Genomic DNA, 16791 nt, shown 5'->3' with positions numbered 1-16791 from the left:
CAAATAGTGCTGAGTAAATTATATCTCCATTTGCAAAAGAATTAAGGAAGACTCCTACCTTACTCCTTATATAAAAATCACGTCAAAATAGGTCAAAGACCTAAATATGATAGCCAAAACTATCAACCTCCTAGAAGAAAATGTAGGGAAGATTCTTCAGGACTTTGTGTTAAGCAGTGGTTTCTTAGAATTTACATCCACAGCATAAGCAACAAAATTAAAAATAGACAAATGGGGCCTTATAAAAATTAAAACTTTTATACCTCAAAGGAATTTATCATTAAAGTAAACTTACAACTTACACAATGGGAGAAAATATTTGGAAACCACATATCCAATAAGGGTATAATATCCAGAAAATATAAAAATTTGAAAATCCTTCACAAAGACAAGTCAATTTAAAAATGAGCAAAAGACTTAAATAGATATCTATTCAAAGAAGCTGTACAAATGACCAATAAGCACAAGAAAAGATGCTCAAAATCATTAGCCATTAGGAAAATGCAATTCAAAACCACAGTAAGATACCATCTCCATCCACTAGAATGGCTACTACTAAACAAACAAACAAACAAACAAGATTGTGGGAAGATAGCATCAGACTAACAGGCAGAACTCAATGCTCTCAGAAAAAATAATGGAGAAAGAGCCAAAAGCTGTCTAAAAGAACTGCACTGGGTGTCAGCAGACCAGTACAGTACTAGACAACTCCCAGGAGGAGAAGGGACAGAGAGATGAAGAAGTTGAAACAACAAACATGGGTTACCAAGCCCCCACAGCATCAGGATAGGGTTCCCCTCCATTACCCCCTAGTTATTAAGGTGGGGTAAAATCTCTGGCTCACTGCAGCTGAGAGGGGAACAGACATCTTTCTTCCTTGCCAGCTGTTTCAAGGGAAAAGGGAGAGGAATCAAAGGTGCTCTGGAGATTCAACACAGGAACACAGTAAAGCTGAGACCGAAACACCTCTGGGGAAAGATGCACTTACAGACACCATCTGCTGGCCAGTCTGGAAATTTCATAGACAAAATCTGTATCCTAAACACTGGGAGAAAATTTTCACCCCATTAGTGAGTACCTGGTCTGACTTTGATAACTTAAGCTGGGTAATTTTAAAGACTTAGAATAAGTTGAACCAAATTTCAAAGAAGAGTTATGGGGGAAAAAATTGGCAAGAGAGAGAAATTAGAATGATTTCACGAACATGTTAATATCCCTAGACATCACCAAAAAATTACAAGTCATACTAAGAAATAGGAAGAGATGGCCCAGCCAAAGGAACAAACCAAATATCCTGAAGAGATACAGGATTTAAGACAATTAATCAATGATAATCACGCAACTCTTGTAAATCAATTTAAAGAATTGGAAGAAAATATGAAGAATTGAAAATAAAGAATATTAAGAAAAACCTGGATGAGCATAAAAGACTATTTAAAAGCTTACAAAGAAAAGTAAGAGACCTTACAGGAATGAAAGACACAATGGATGAGATTAAAAACACATTATACATGGAGTTCTTCAAACTTGAAGGAAAGGACACTAGACAATGGTTCAAAGTAGCGTAAAGAAATAAAGATCTCCAGTAAAGGTAAAAAAAAAAAATACATTAGAGGCACATAAGAGTATTTTAATTGCTTTAAGAGAGAATTACAGATTTCAAAGACAGAACATCTTAACTGGAAAAGACCGGAGAACAGAAAGAGAAGACAATGAAAAAAATGGAACAGAATCTCAAGAACTGAATGGCAATGGAAAATGCACAAGCATTCACAGTAGGAGTGTTCCAGAAGGAGAAGAGAATGGAAAAGGGGCAGAAAGAATATCTGAGGATATAATGACCAAAATCTTTCAAACCTTATGAAAGACATAAATATCAATATCCCAGAAGGACAATGCACCCCAAATAGAATAAATCTGAATAACCTACCCCAATACACCCACTGTTCAGAATGACAAATATCAGAGATAAGAAAGGAGTCTCAAAGCAGCAAGAGAAAAGCAAACTATCACATATAAGGGAAACTCGATAAGATTAAGTGCCAACCTCTCATCAGAAACCATGGAGGAGAGAAGAAAGTGCTACGATATATTTAAGGTACTGAAAATGAAAAACTGCCAGATAAGAACTCTATATCTGGCAAAACTGTCCTTCAAAGATGAATTCAAAGTTTCACAGACAAATAAAAACTGATCGAATATGTTATCAAAAGACTAGAATTACAAGAGTTACTAAAGGGAATACTGCAGGCTTAAAGGAAAAAACAAGGGCAAGAGATTTGGAGAACAGTGTAGAAATGAAGATTATTTAGGAAGGGTAAAATAAAGAGTAAGAAGACAGACAATAGAACAATAGACAAAAAGAGCCAAAGAACAAAATAGATGAACTAAGTAATGACTTTACAGTAGTAACATTGAATGTTAATAGCTTGAATTCCCCCCCAAGAAAGAAATAGACTGACAGAATTGATTAAAAAATATGAGCCATTTATATGTTGTCTAAAATAAGCCCACCTCAGACATAAGGACACAACCAGGTTAAAAGCCAAATGTTGGTAAAAGATATTCCAGGCAAATAGTAACTGAAAAAGAGCTGGAGTCATGATCCTAATATCAGACAAAATAGATTTCAAATGCAAAGTTTGTTATAAGGGGTGAAGAATGCCATTATATATTAATGAAAGGGTCAATTTGCCAAGAAGAAATAACTATACTAAATATTTATGCACATAATTTGAGTACCCCAAGATCATGAGACACACACTAGCAAAACTGAAAGGAGAAATAGATGTCTCTATAACAGGGGTTCTAAACCTTTTTGTTCCAGGGAACCCTTTGCCAGTCAGCTGAAAGCCACAGTCCCTTTCTAGGTCCACATTATACTGTGTATTATTTAATAAATTTATCACACCCACACCAACACACTCCACAAGAATAATGGTTGGTTTTTTCAAAAATTTCAATTCAAGCTCAGTGACCTCTTGTTAAGAATGGCTGTTCAACAATAATAGTTGGAGACTTCAATATACCACTTGTGGTATTGGATAGAAGATTTCGACAGAAGATAAATAAAGAAACAGAGAACTTGAATAATATGGTAAATGAACCAGCCTTAAGACATCTATGGAGCATTGCACCCCAAAACAGCAGGATTTACTTTCTTTTCAAGTGTTCATAGATCCTTCTCCAAGATAGACCATATGCTGGGTCACAAGATGTCTCAATAAATTTAAAAAGATTGAAATTATACAAAACACTTTCTCTGATCAAAACAGAATGAGACTGAGTGGAAAAGGGGGAAATTCATAAATATATGAAGATTAAACACCACTTAATCAGTGGGTCAAAGAAGAAACTGCAAGAGAATTCAGCAATTTACGTGAGACAAATAAAAATGAGAACATAACAAATCAAAACCTATGGGACACTGAAAAGGCAGTGCTGAGAGGGATATTTCTGGCCTCAATGCTTAAATTAAAAAAAAAAAAAAAAAGCTAAAATTGAAGATCTAAGAGCACATATGGAGAAACTAGGAAAAGAACAGCAAACAAATCCCAAACCAAAAGGAAAGAAACAGTAAATATTAGAGCAGAAATAAATGAAACTGAGAACAAAAAAACAATAGAGAGAATCAACAAAACCAAAAATTGTTTCTTTGAGATCAAGAAAATCAACAAACCCTTAGCTAGCCTGTCATAGAAAAAAAAAGAGAGAAGATGTAAATAAATAAAATCAGAAATGAGAGAGGGGATATTACTACTGACCCTGCAGAAAGAAGAGAGATCAGAAGAGGATACTATGAACAACTGTATGCCAAAAAGCTAGACAATGTAGATGAGAAGGACAAATTCCTAGGAACACATGAACCACCTACACTGTCCTAGAAGAAACAGAAGACCTCAACAAACCAATCACAAGTAAAGAGACTGGACTTAGATGTGATCTTTGTCCACAAGTCTCTCCTGTTACTTTTACTGGAACTGTAGTTGGTGCTGGGATTTAATGTATACCCAGGGGACCTGAATCTCTGGACTGACCATGGGATAGCCAGGCCCTGAGCCTCAACAGACTTGCAATTCCTGCACTCTGGTTGATGGGACGTACCCCACTCATCTAACATGGAGGCAAAGAAGGTCAACCACCACACCAGGGAGCCAAGAGTGCCTACAACTGAAAGCAGGAGGATTGCATCCAGCATCCATGTGGAATCTAAGCCCCCTCTTGATATAGATGTGGAGTGGACACAACCATTCTAAGGTCCACAGGATGGAGGAATAGAGTATGGATTAGAGTGAACTTACTGATATTCTATTCATGAACTATTGTGATTAGTAATCGAAGGAAATGTGGCATTGGTGTGGAGAAAGTGGCCATGGTGGCTGCTGGGGATAGGGAGTGGGAGGAAGAGATGTGATGTGAGGGCATTTTCGGGGGTTGGAGTTGTCCTGGGTGGTGCTGCAAGGACAGTTACTGAACATTGTATGTCCTCCCATGGCCCACTGGGTAGACTGTGGGAGAGTGTATGCTATGATGTGGACCATTGACCATGAGGTGCAGCGGTGCTCAGAGATGTATTCACCAAATGTGTTGAATGTCTCATGATGATTGAGGAGGTTGTGGTATGGGGGGAGGAGTGGGGTGAGGGGAGTGGGGGTATATGGGGACCTCATATTTTTTTAATGTAACATTTAAAAAATAAAGAAAAAAAATACTAAAAAAAAAAGAACGAAAAAACTTCCAAAGAAGAAAAGCCCATGACCAGATGACTTCACATGTGAATGTTACTATTCATTCAAAGAAGATCTAATACCAATCTCACTCAAGCTCTTCCAAGAAATTGAACAGGAATGAATACTACCAAACTCATTATATGAAGCCAACATCACCCTAATACCAAAATCAGATAAAGACACTACAAAAAAAGAAAATTACAGACCAATGTCTCTAATGTCTCCAATATCTCTAATGAATATAGATACAAAAATCCTCAACAAAATACTTGCAAACAGAATCCAAACGCACATTAAAAGTATTATACACCATGATCAAGTGGGTTTTATCCCAAGCATACAAGGGTAGTTCAACAAAAGAAATCCAATTAGTGTAATAAGCCACATTGATAAATTGAAGAAGAAAACTCACATGATCCTCTCAATTGATGCAGAAAAGGCATTTGACAAAATACAACACCAATTCTTAATAAAAACACTCCAAAAGATAGTGATGGATGTAGGATGAAGGAAAGAATTTTATGTAAATTAGAAGGTAATGAGATTCAACCCGATTTGGGTGCCAAATTCCACTTTTGTTGGTCAAGAACATCCTGCTGAAGCAATGAAGTATGAAAACCAGCTTCGACCAGTTGGTCGGACCCCTTGCTGTCCTCACTTGAACTTAATTAACAGGAAAATTCCCACCCAGGGGTGGAATTATCTACCCCTTTCTTGATCATGAAATGTATGTGCAAGCATGATTTCCTGAACATACTAATCATACAATTATATAACCAACTAGGTGTGTTCATCCATATGCATAAAAGCTAATGTGTCATCAAAGCAAATGCTAAATAGTAACTTGGGTATTTAAGCAAGAGTGAAACTGCAGCATGGAGAGTCAGATCTGAGTCACTTGAGACTGACCTTGGCTCCTTACCTCTGCAGACATAATAAATATGGGTTTGCCTAACTCTTGTCTTGAAGTTTTCTTCATGCCATCTCTGGTTATCTATAAAGACCCTGCCTTGAGGCCTAACAATAGGAATAGAAGAAAGCTTTCTCAATAAGGTAAAGTGTATATAGGAAAACAGTTAGCATTGTACTCAATGGTGAAAAACTGAATGCTTTCCTGCTGAGATCAGGAACAAGACAAGGGTGTGGTAGAGGTTCTAGTTAGAGCAATTAGGCTAGATAAATAATAAAAGGCACCCAAATAGGAGAGGAAGAAGTAAAACTTTGACTATTCACTCATCGTATGATCCCATATCTAGAATTTCCTGAAAAATCCACAACAAAGCTAATAGATCTAACAAATGAGTTCCGCAAAGTGGCAGAATACAGACTAATATGCAAAAATCAATAACATTTCTCTACACTACTGATGTGCAATCTAAGAAAGAAATCAGAACAAAAATTCAATTTATAATAGTGACTAAAACAATCAAATATTTAGGATCACATCTTTAATCAAGGACATAAATGACCTGTATTTAGATAATTACAAAGCATTGCTAAAAGAAACTGAAGATTTAAATAAATGGGTGGACATTCCATGTTCATGGATTAGAAGACTAAATATCATGAAGATGTCAATTCTACCCAAACTGATTTAAAGATCCAATGCAATCCCAATAAAAATCCCAACAGTCTTTTTTACAGAAAAGAAAAAAACAATTATCAAATTTAGATGTAAGGGTAAGTGGCCCTGAATAGCTAACAAGATCTTTAAAGAGAAGAACGAAGTTGGAGGACTCTCACTTCTGGACTTTAGAGTATGTTACTTAGCTATAGCGGTAAAAACAGCATGGTACTAGCATAAAAAAAGAGACATTGACCAATGAAATGGAATTAAGAATTCAGAAACAGACCCTCACATCAACAGTCAAGTGATTTTTGACAAGGTGGTCAAGCCTTCCCAGCTGGACCAGAACAGTCTATTCAACAAATGATCCTGGGAGAACTAGATATCCATACCCAGAAGAAAGAAAGAAGGCCCTTATCTCAAACCTTATACAAAAATTAACTCAAAGTGGATCAAGAACCTAAATATAAAAGCAACAACCCGAAAAGTCCTAGAAGAAAATGTAGGAAAACTTCTTCAAGATCACGTGGTAGGCAGAAGGTTCTTAATCCTTACACCCAAAGCCTGAGCAACAAAAGAAAAAATAGATAAATGGGACCCCTCAAAACTAAAATAATTTGCACGTAAAAGAATTTTGTCAAAACGTGAAAAGGCAGCCAACTCAATGGGAATCTCATATGCAATAGGAATTTAATATCCATGACATATAAAGAGATCACACAACTGAAAAATTAAAAGGCAAACTACCCAATTAAAATATGGGCAAAAGACTTGAAAAGACAATTGTCCAAAGAAGAAACACAAATGCTGAAGAAACACATGAAAAAATGTTAAACATCACTAGCGATTAGGGAAATGCAAATCAAAACTACAATGAGCCATCATTTCACACCTATTAGACTGACTGCTATTAAAAATTTGGAAAACTGTAAATGTTGGAGAGGATGTGGAGAGATAGGAATACTTGTTCACTTTTGGTGGGAATATAGAATGGTACAACCACTGTGGAGGACTGTTGGCAGTTCCTGAGGAAGTTAAATATAGACTTGCCATGGGACCCAGCAATACCATTGCTAGGTATATACCAAGAGGAACTGAGAGCAGTGATATGAACAGACATCTGCACACTGATGTTCATAGCAACTTTATTCATGATTGCCAGAAGTTGGAAACAATCCAGGTGCCCATCAACTGAAGAATGGATAAACTAATTGTGGTGTATATACACAATATAATATCATAAAGTTGTAAGAAGAAATTAAGTCATGAAGCATATAACAACAGGGAGGAACCTGGAAGGCATGTTGAGTGAAGCAAGCCAGACACAAAAGGACAAATACTGTATGACTGCACTATTATGAACTAAACATATTGTGTAAACTCATGGAGCTAATAATTTGAAGATAGGTCACCAGAAAATAGAAGGAGGGTAGAGAATGGAAAGCTGAGAGCTAATCTGTGCAAAATTGTTAAAAAGGTGTTTTTAAGTCTTTGGAAATGAAGAGAAATGATGAAAATATAATATAGTGTTTGTAGTTAGCACTATTATAGCTAGCTATATTATTTGGGTATGACAGTGGTTGGAAGAGAAAGTCTAAGATCATGTATATTACTCAAAGGAAAGCTAAAAATTTTAACAGTGGACTGTACAAGATAGTAAAACCTCATGTAAAACATGAATATGGGTGATACCGCATATATAAGACTGTTTCTACAAAATATAAATACAAATATACTAGAAAGAAGGAAAAGAATAGCATCATGGAAAGTATAGAGAGACTGAGAGATGACTTATGTTTGTTGGTTTGTTTTTGTTTATTATTATTATTATTGGAATAATTAAAATGCTCTAAGAATGATTGAAGCGATGAATGCACAAATATGTGATTACACTGAATACCACTAACTGTACACTTTGGATGGATTTATGCTTTATTAATATGCATCAATAAAATTGTTCCATTAAAAAAAAGAACACTACAAGTGTTGGAGAAGATGTGGGGAAATAGGAATACTCATTCACTGCTGGTGGAAATGTAAAATGGTACAGCTGCTGTGGAAGACAGTTTGACAGCTCCTTAGAAAATTATGTACAGAAGTACCATATGACCAGGAAATCCCACTTCTAGGTATAATACCAAAATAATTGAAAGCAGGGACTCAAACAGATTTTTGCTCATTGATGTTCATAGTGCCATTATTCACAAATGCCAAAAGATGGAAGCAACCTATGTGTCCATCAACCAATGAATGGATTTAAAAATTGCAGTATATACACAGTGGAATATTATATAGCTATAATCAAGAATGATGTCCTGATAACATGTTCATTCATATTGTTACAGATATCATTATCCTTAAAACTTAATATAGCTGCTACTTTCTTTTGCTCATTCATGGAAATGGGTGTTTTTACATGAAAGCAATGTTTTACTGCATTTCAGGCCAGTCATTTGAAAGGTGGGTAGGTAAGTGAGACTCATCCTCTGGTAATTAGGGGTTGACCCATCCTGGATATTACACAGATGATCTAGAGTTCCCCTTTTGCAATCAGAGAAAGTCATCTGTTTTATAAAGATATGATTTACCACAATAAGAACAAGTGTAGCTAAGCTCTTGGTAGTGTGGCAGAAGCAGAGAGGATTCAGTGATCACATATTGAAGGCTAAGACTAAGGAATCTCTGAGAAGCAAGATTTATTACGACCTACAGGGCCTGGTGGACCCCTGTCCAAAAGGCCGAGCCCTGAGTAGGGGTTTTAGGTTATTTTTATATAGGAGACACACAGGGTGGGGCCAGGAGAGGTTTAGGGGTTCATGTGAATACCAGCTAAGCTTGAATTAATATATTGCCTACTTTCCAGGTAAGCTTGAATTAATATACTGCCCACGTTCCATTTGGATGTAACCTTGAATACACATTCAGTTTACATCCCTTCTGAATATTTAAAGCCTATAGGGCATATATCAGTTAATTGGCTTTCTAGAAGCTAGGCACACTTGGATACAGAATTACTTAAGATTGAATTCATGCACAGGCTATACTAGTAGGACTTGGATAAACCCTAATGGCAGGGGAAAGAAAGGATCCTGATGACCACTAAAGTCAATGAAAATCCATTTTATATATTGTAAGCCCTCACCAAGTGTAGAGGGGTATCCACCAGCACGTGCAAAATTAAATGAGTGTCCATTCTTGTATTTCAAAGAATCAACCCAAGCCTCCTGGGACAGCCTAAGGAATAGCAATATGCTCATCTTTCCATAGTAAAGGGTTTGGAAATTGTGTTCCTAATCCTCTTTTTAAAAAGTTAGAGTCAACTAAGGAAAAAGAAAAGGCAAATATGTGGAGGCATTTTATTAAGGTGTATCACAGTACACCAGGTTTCCTTTATGTTAAAGACTATTCTAAGATCTCTTCAAAAAGCCTTGGTCTTCAGCACTTTAGATCATCGCAAATTCTCAGGAGTTGGGTGAAATGATGGGAGATGAAACAGAAAGTGGTAAGAGTGGTCTCTCCAAGTTAATGGGCAAGAATGGAGCTTCTTTTATGCCCACCTCTACTAAGCTTTTATGGAGAACTTTTGGGAAATCTAATTCCAAAGCATAAAAAAAATGGCAGAATATAGTGAAAATATGTGTAGGTGATTAATACACAATAAAATGAAAGAAAGAGAAATGCCCACTTCCACCAAGCCACACATGCACATTCCACCCAACACTTGCATTATGACCTGTTATAAAGCCTAAAACACTAAACTGACCTGTGCTTCTCAGGGTAAAGACTGTATCTTACTCATTTTTATATCTCCAAAGCCCACATCAGAATTCAGCACGGTGACTGATACACTAGGAGGTGCTCAGGGATTTTGGCTAAAATGAACACTCTCCCTTCATGTCTGTTCATTTACCAAGTAGACAATAAGCTAGGACAATTAAAAACAAACAAAGAAAACTGAACATCATGGTGCATGAAAGGAATAAAAGCACTTCAGCTAATGCATGTTAAACATACATCTTTTAACAGGAGTTAATGGTAAAATGTTTGGAGGAAATTATATTGTTCATGGATTTCTAATTCAGTCTCAGTATATGTTGTAGTAACAGAGAGCCATAAATCAGTAAGAGAAGATTAACTACAAATTTGGTCAGTTGTATTTAGTTGCTTGTATCATACTTGCTATTTTAACAGGAAGAGGAGTAACCTAGGAACGAGCGCTTAGCCCTTGGCAGAATGAAAATTGGCCCAGTCAATTTTATAAAAGTAATCAAGCCTTGGTTCAGAAAACCTATCTTGACTGAAACCTTCTATATCTTCCCTCTATAAAACAGTTTTCCAAAATGTTTTGGGATAACCTGACATTGAGTGTTTATTATTTGGCAGGCACTTCTCTGAGCATTTTACAAAATTAATGCATTTAATGCTTGCAACAACCACAAAATAGATACTATTTTTACTCCCTTTATTACAAGTGAGAAAACTGAAGCACAAATAAATAAATATTTTTGTGAAAATTATACAGATAGTTAGGAGCAGAGCTGGAACTGAAGCCCAGTCAGGCAGGCTTCAGAACCAAGTTCTTAATTATTAGATTCTAGAACCTCTTGGGTAGCATACAAAACTTAGCCAAATGTAGAGGCAATTCAGAGCACAATCAGATGACTTGTTTGGTCTAACTAAGCTCTTCAAAGGCAGAGAATATGCCTTAGGTCTATGTACTCAGCACCTAAAACAGAATCCAAGAAAAGGAAGATTTTCAATAAACATTTGTAAAGCAAAAGTATTCTTCCATTTTATGTTTTTGAGGGTAATAATCATGACACTCTAGTCCATATTTAGAAGAATTAACTGAACATAGGGGCAAGATTCCTCTGCTTCATTTGTAAATGCCAGAGTTCCTCAAGACTGGGTTTCTAAGTTTTCTTTTCTCATCCTTTCCTAAGTGATCCTATCTATGCCTCTGATTTCATTACCTTGCATATACCACCAAAGCCCTAATGAATATCTCCAAGTCAGATCTCTTTTAACTAGCAGACTCATAAACCCAGTGACCAGTTTGGTTTTTTGTTTTCCTTAATGAAATAGGCATCTCAAACTCCCTGTGTCCAAAACAGAATTAACAGTTTTAACTACTTTGCATCTTCTCCATTGTTCCCCAGGTCAGTAAAGGGCAGCAGCTCAGTCTATTTTGTGCACCTATTTGTTCAACAAATACCTACAGCATGCCTACAAAGTGCCAGGAACTACATTAAATGTAGGAATGCAATGATGAGTAAGAGAATCATTGTCCCTGCTTTTAATCATCCTTTGGATCTTTCCATTATGTTTCGTCCCTCACATCTAATACCTCAAATCCAATCAATTCTACTAGATAACATATTTCCAGTCATTCCATTTCTTTCCACCTACCCAAATCTAAGCTACCGTTATGTGAATCCCCCTAAGCAATTTTGCTGTATCCTTTCTTAGTCTCTCTACCATTTCCCCCACTGCAATCATGACAATATTAACCAAATGCAGTATTTATAACTTCATTCTCTAGGTTAACATGATCTAGGGGCTTCTCATTACTCTTGGGAAAACGTGTAAAATACTTAACACAACCATAAGGCCATGGGTAATTTGACCACTGCTTCTCTCTCCAATTTTATCTTCCATCACGTTCCTCTTACCTCTATCATACAGACACATGAGTCTTCTTTCCATTCCTCGATGGTTCATGCTCACTAGTATCTTTCCACTGCTGGGCTTTTACCTGTGTCATTTCCTTTGCTTGGAGAGCTAAACTCTCATGGTCTTCTGCTTCCAGTAGACTAAGTCACGCTTATTTTCAAGAAAGAACACTGGTGACTCTGTTTATTCAGTAACTTTCCTTTGACATACTAAAATCTCCATGACAACAGTGCCCTTATATACTTTATTTGCCAGCATATCTCTACCACTAGCACAGCTCCTGGCACACAGCAACTGCTTGATTAATATCTGTTGATTGTATAAATGTATAAGTTAGTATTAAATATTCAGATTTCCAATTCTTAGTAAATGATTTGTCTAAATCTGAGTTCACTAAATCAGTGATATTACACAAAGAAAAAGACCTCTCCTAATTCCTAATGTGTTTCAAATAACTCAAGAGAAGGAAGATGAAAAAGTCTAACAAATGGCACATTTTTAGTGGATTAGCATTAAAAGTTCATTCTGATATTGTAATTTTCATTTTTGTGTTAGCCAAAGAACATGAGGCAGGTTGGTGTAAGACCTCTGCTCAACAAAAGTGTCCTCTACTGGCTAAAGTGGTTATTTGAAACATTTTTCAGTTCTGGTAATTCTTGCTGCTCCTACTAGTGAGACTGAGTCATCCAGTCATTCAGAAAAAAAAGGGACTATGTGGACAAGAACAAAGGATTTAACTTTCATTTTTTGGCATTGAAAATATATTTTAGATGTCAATTCCAGTGAAAAACATAAGAAAGTGAATATTTCATTTGAAAGTCCAAAAATGTCTTGAGAAAAAAGAAGTCAAGGCTTGGACACTTAAAAGTGGAGTACTATAAACTTGTGGTAAGGAAGATGCAGTAGATGACATAAGGGAAGTTTTCCACAAACCAGGAATGAGGAAAAGCCTTCCTAAAATGGAGAAATAATACCAGAGAGAAGAGAAGAAATGAGAGCAAGAGATAGGATGAAAAAGTGTGTCAGGCTGCTACTCCTCTTCACACCTCCACATCCCCACATTTGGTGTCACAATGCGGGGGCTTGAGTTAATATTGTAGGGCTGGCATAACAAAATAGCACAAGCTATGTAGCTTAAAATAACAGAAACCCATTCTTTCACAGTTCTGGAGGCTAAGAATTTAATCAAGGTATCAGCAGGGTCATGTACCTCTCTGACGACAAATCCTTTCTTGTCTCTTCTTAGCTTCTGATGGCTCCCAGTAATACTTAGAATTCTTTGGTCTGTAGCTGCCTTATCCCAATCTGTGTTTCTGTCTTCACATGCTTTTCTGTGTCTAAATCTCTCTCTCCTTTCTCAGACAAAGACACCAGTTAGTGAATTTAATATAATATAACCAATTCAATATAACCTCATCTTAACTAGATTATATCTGCAAAAACTTTATTTCCAAAAAAGTTCTCATTGCCATATTCCAGGGTTAGGACTGGAGCATATCTTTTGGGGGAACACAACTCAACCCACTGCATCACTGGGTTGGTATCAACAGATATGTAGGGCATCATGGAGCAAAGGGTCTAGTGACCACTTCCTGCATAGCATTCTGGGAAGAGGAAGTCTCCAGATGGTCGGGCACCAACATAGAACAGCCGTAGTAAAATAGAAATGGCAGTATGTTGGGGGTGGCCAGACAGAGAAATGGAGATCATATCCCCAGCTTTTCATAGCCAAGAATGTTAAATTGGACACCTGGAATTTCAAACATTCCCTACTAGAAGTAAAAGAAAGCTGAGGGGACTAGTGTACTGGAAGAGACCTGGCATTAAGTTGAAAAGACACAGAATATGGTAGAAATCACAACTGGAGGACATTGAAAGAGCTACAATATTATCAGATGCCAGCACATGCTCTATTTAAATGGGTTACCCAGTCATATCAGAAGGAAAACAGAGGGATGAGGAGTCAACACCAAAAGACTAAGCAGGATGAGACAATACAACTGAGGTCAACACAATTCAACAGAAAAAGAAACTCCTCCTTTACTGCCAGGGTGCTATAAATGTTCTCTCTAAACCCAAATACCATCACAGGGAAGACAAGAAGGTAGGAGAGAATCGACTACAGAGAAGTATATGCCTAAGTGAGAGCATGAACTACTAACTGACTGAGTTTATATACCTTTGTCATAAAGAGTGACTCTGGACTCAGCTAAAGAAAAATGAAGTTACATTTCTGCACATATAAATCATAGATTATACATTTTAAACCTATTACACCGGATAGTGAGTAATTACATCAATTATATTCTCTCACAAAAAAAGAGGAGATATAGCAGAGTGATACAAAAATCATGACACAAAGAAATGGTGGTATTCAAAACCATGAGGAAGTACAAACTATAAGGATGCAGAAGTCATGAATTAATGGTATAGAAAGTAGTACAAGAGATGCAATTCAGTTCAGAGTCCCAAGAAGCAGGTAGGGAGAAGACATTGGTGGAGAAGCTGAGTTATGGATGGACAGACTGCAAAAGTTTCTAATGTATCTTGAGTTGCATAGTCTGATAGTTAATTTTAGGTGTCAACTTGGTTAGGTTATGGTGACCAGTTGTTTTGTCAAACTCCCGGCTAGTTGTTACTGTGAAAGTATTCCATAACTGGAAATAATATCTACAATCAGTTGACTTTAAGTACAGGAGATTACCTTCAGCAATGTAGGTGTGTCTTATCCATTCAGATGGTGGTCTTAAATACAAGAACTGACAGTTTCAAGAAGGAAAAGGAAGAGTGTAGTTGCAAAATTATAAGGCAGGAAGTTTTAGAAATCACTTCCTCCACTAGAAAAATGAAGGAGCTAAAAAAAGACTGGAATGAACTAAGTGGTAATCCTGGAGCCAGAATGGGCAATGAGAACTACAGGAGTGTCAGAGAAAGCAAAAGGCTGCTGAAGGTTCAGCTTTGGTAAGTGAAAGCACAAACCAATGGCAGGTCCCCATTTCTCAGCTGGGGTAACAGCCGCAGCTGTGAAAATGCAGCTGGGATTCAGGGAGCTGGGGCCAGGCTGGCAGAGGAAGCATTTTCCTCTCAAAGCTGGCATAGACGTTTGAAACTGGTTTAGAATATCCCTGAGGGACCAACATGGAAGCTAGCCTCAGTTTTGGCCCTGTACACCAGCCATTCCAGTCTCCCACCAAGTGGTAGTGTTGTTGTTTTTCCTTGTGTATCTGGGTGTTTCGTGATCTGGCCGGTCCTTAAAGTCACAGCACAGATTTGGGCCTTGTTTAAGCCATCTCCACAGATTTGGGCCTTGTTTAAGCCATCTCCACAGCAGTGGCTTCTGGTCTCATATGAGCATCTCCCATGATTTAAAGACCCAGTGCAATATTTTGTTGGTTGGATTTCTTTTGTTCCCTTTGTATGTACCACAAATACAAGACTTGGTATCTCTCAGAAGCATTGTCTTATGGATTTACACCAGCATCTATAGGAGCGTAAAGAGCCAGTGCATTTTTTTTCTTTTTCTTTGCTTCATGGTTGCTTTTTATTTGTTTTCTGTTTAATACTTTTGGGCCTGAGACACTGGCTTATGTTTCAGCTTCAAAAGCAGCAGCTTCTGACTTCCCAATAGCATACAATAATAAACTAAATGAGGCAGTGCACTTCATTATTTTTGTTGCTTTTTTTTTTTCGGGGGGGGCTTTTTTTTAATGGATGTTTTATCTTTTCCTTGGTATTTTTCTTCCTTTTTTTCCTATTTCTCCTTCTTTCTTTTCTTTTTCTTACTTTCTTTTTCCTTCTTGTTTTTTGTCTGGTATACTAAAGAGTGGTAGAACTAGATTTCCAGAGTGACTACAACATATAATCAGAATGTCCAGCTATCAACAAAAAATTGCAGAACATACAAGGAAACAGGATAGTATGGCCCAGTCACAGGAAAAAAAGACTTTGACAGAAAATATTCTGGAAGAAGTTCAGTCTCTGAAATTGCTAATCAAAGATCTTGGAACCACTCTCAAAAATAAGATCAATGGACTAAAAGAAAACATAGAAAAGGAATAAGGGAAATCAGGAAAACAACACATAAAAATGAGAATTTCAATAATGAGATAAATTATAAAGAAATTATAAAAATTATAAATGGAAATTCTGGAACTCAAAAGAACAATAAATAAGGTGAAAAGTTGATTAAAGTGTTTCAAAAGCAGACTAGAGGAAGCAGAAAAAAGAAACAATGAACTTAAAGATAAAAAAATTTAAATTCTTCTAGTTAAAGAACAAAAACAAACAAGAATAAATTAAAAAAATTAACAGAGCCAAAGGAATTGATGGGACATGATCAAGTACACCAGTAGAGGCATCATAAGAGCTGGACAGAGAGAAAAGACAGATAAAGAGCTCAAAAAATATTTGAAGAAATAAGAGCAGAAAACTTCCCAAATCTGGTGAACGATAGGAATACACAAATTAAAGGTGTTCAATGAACTCCAAGAAGGATGAACCCTACACAAGACATATTATGTTCTAACTATGATGCCAAGAACAAATGACAGAATGTTAAAAACAGCAAGAGAGAGTGACATGTCATATATAAAGAATTTTTGATAAGATTAACATCAGATTTCTCAATAGAAACCACAGAGACCGGAAGGCAGTGGGAGGCATATTTAAAGTTCTGAAAGCAAAAAAAAAAACAACTGTTACCCAAGAATAATATACTCAGCAAAGTTTTCTACAAAAATGAGGGAGAAAGTAATCCTTTTCCAGAAAAACAAAAACTGAAGTCCATTACCACTAGACCTGCCTTATAGGAAATGCAAAAGG

The sequence above is a fragment of the Dasypus novemcinctus genome, chromosome 1 (genome assembly GCF_030445035.2).
Source record: "Dasypus novemcinctus isolate mDasNov1 chromosome 1, mDasNov1.1.hap2, whole genome shotgun sequence".
Taxonomy (NCBI): Eukaryota; Metazoa; Chordata; class Mammalia; order Cingulata; family Dasypodidae; genus Dasypus; species Dasypus novemcinctus.
This window is presented reverse-complemented; position numbering follows the sequence as displayed.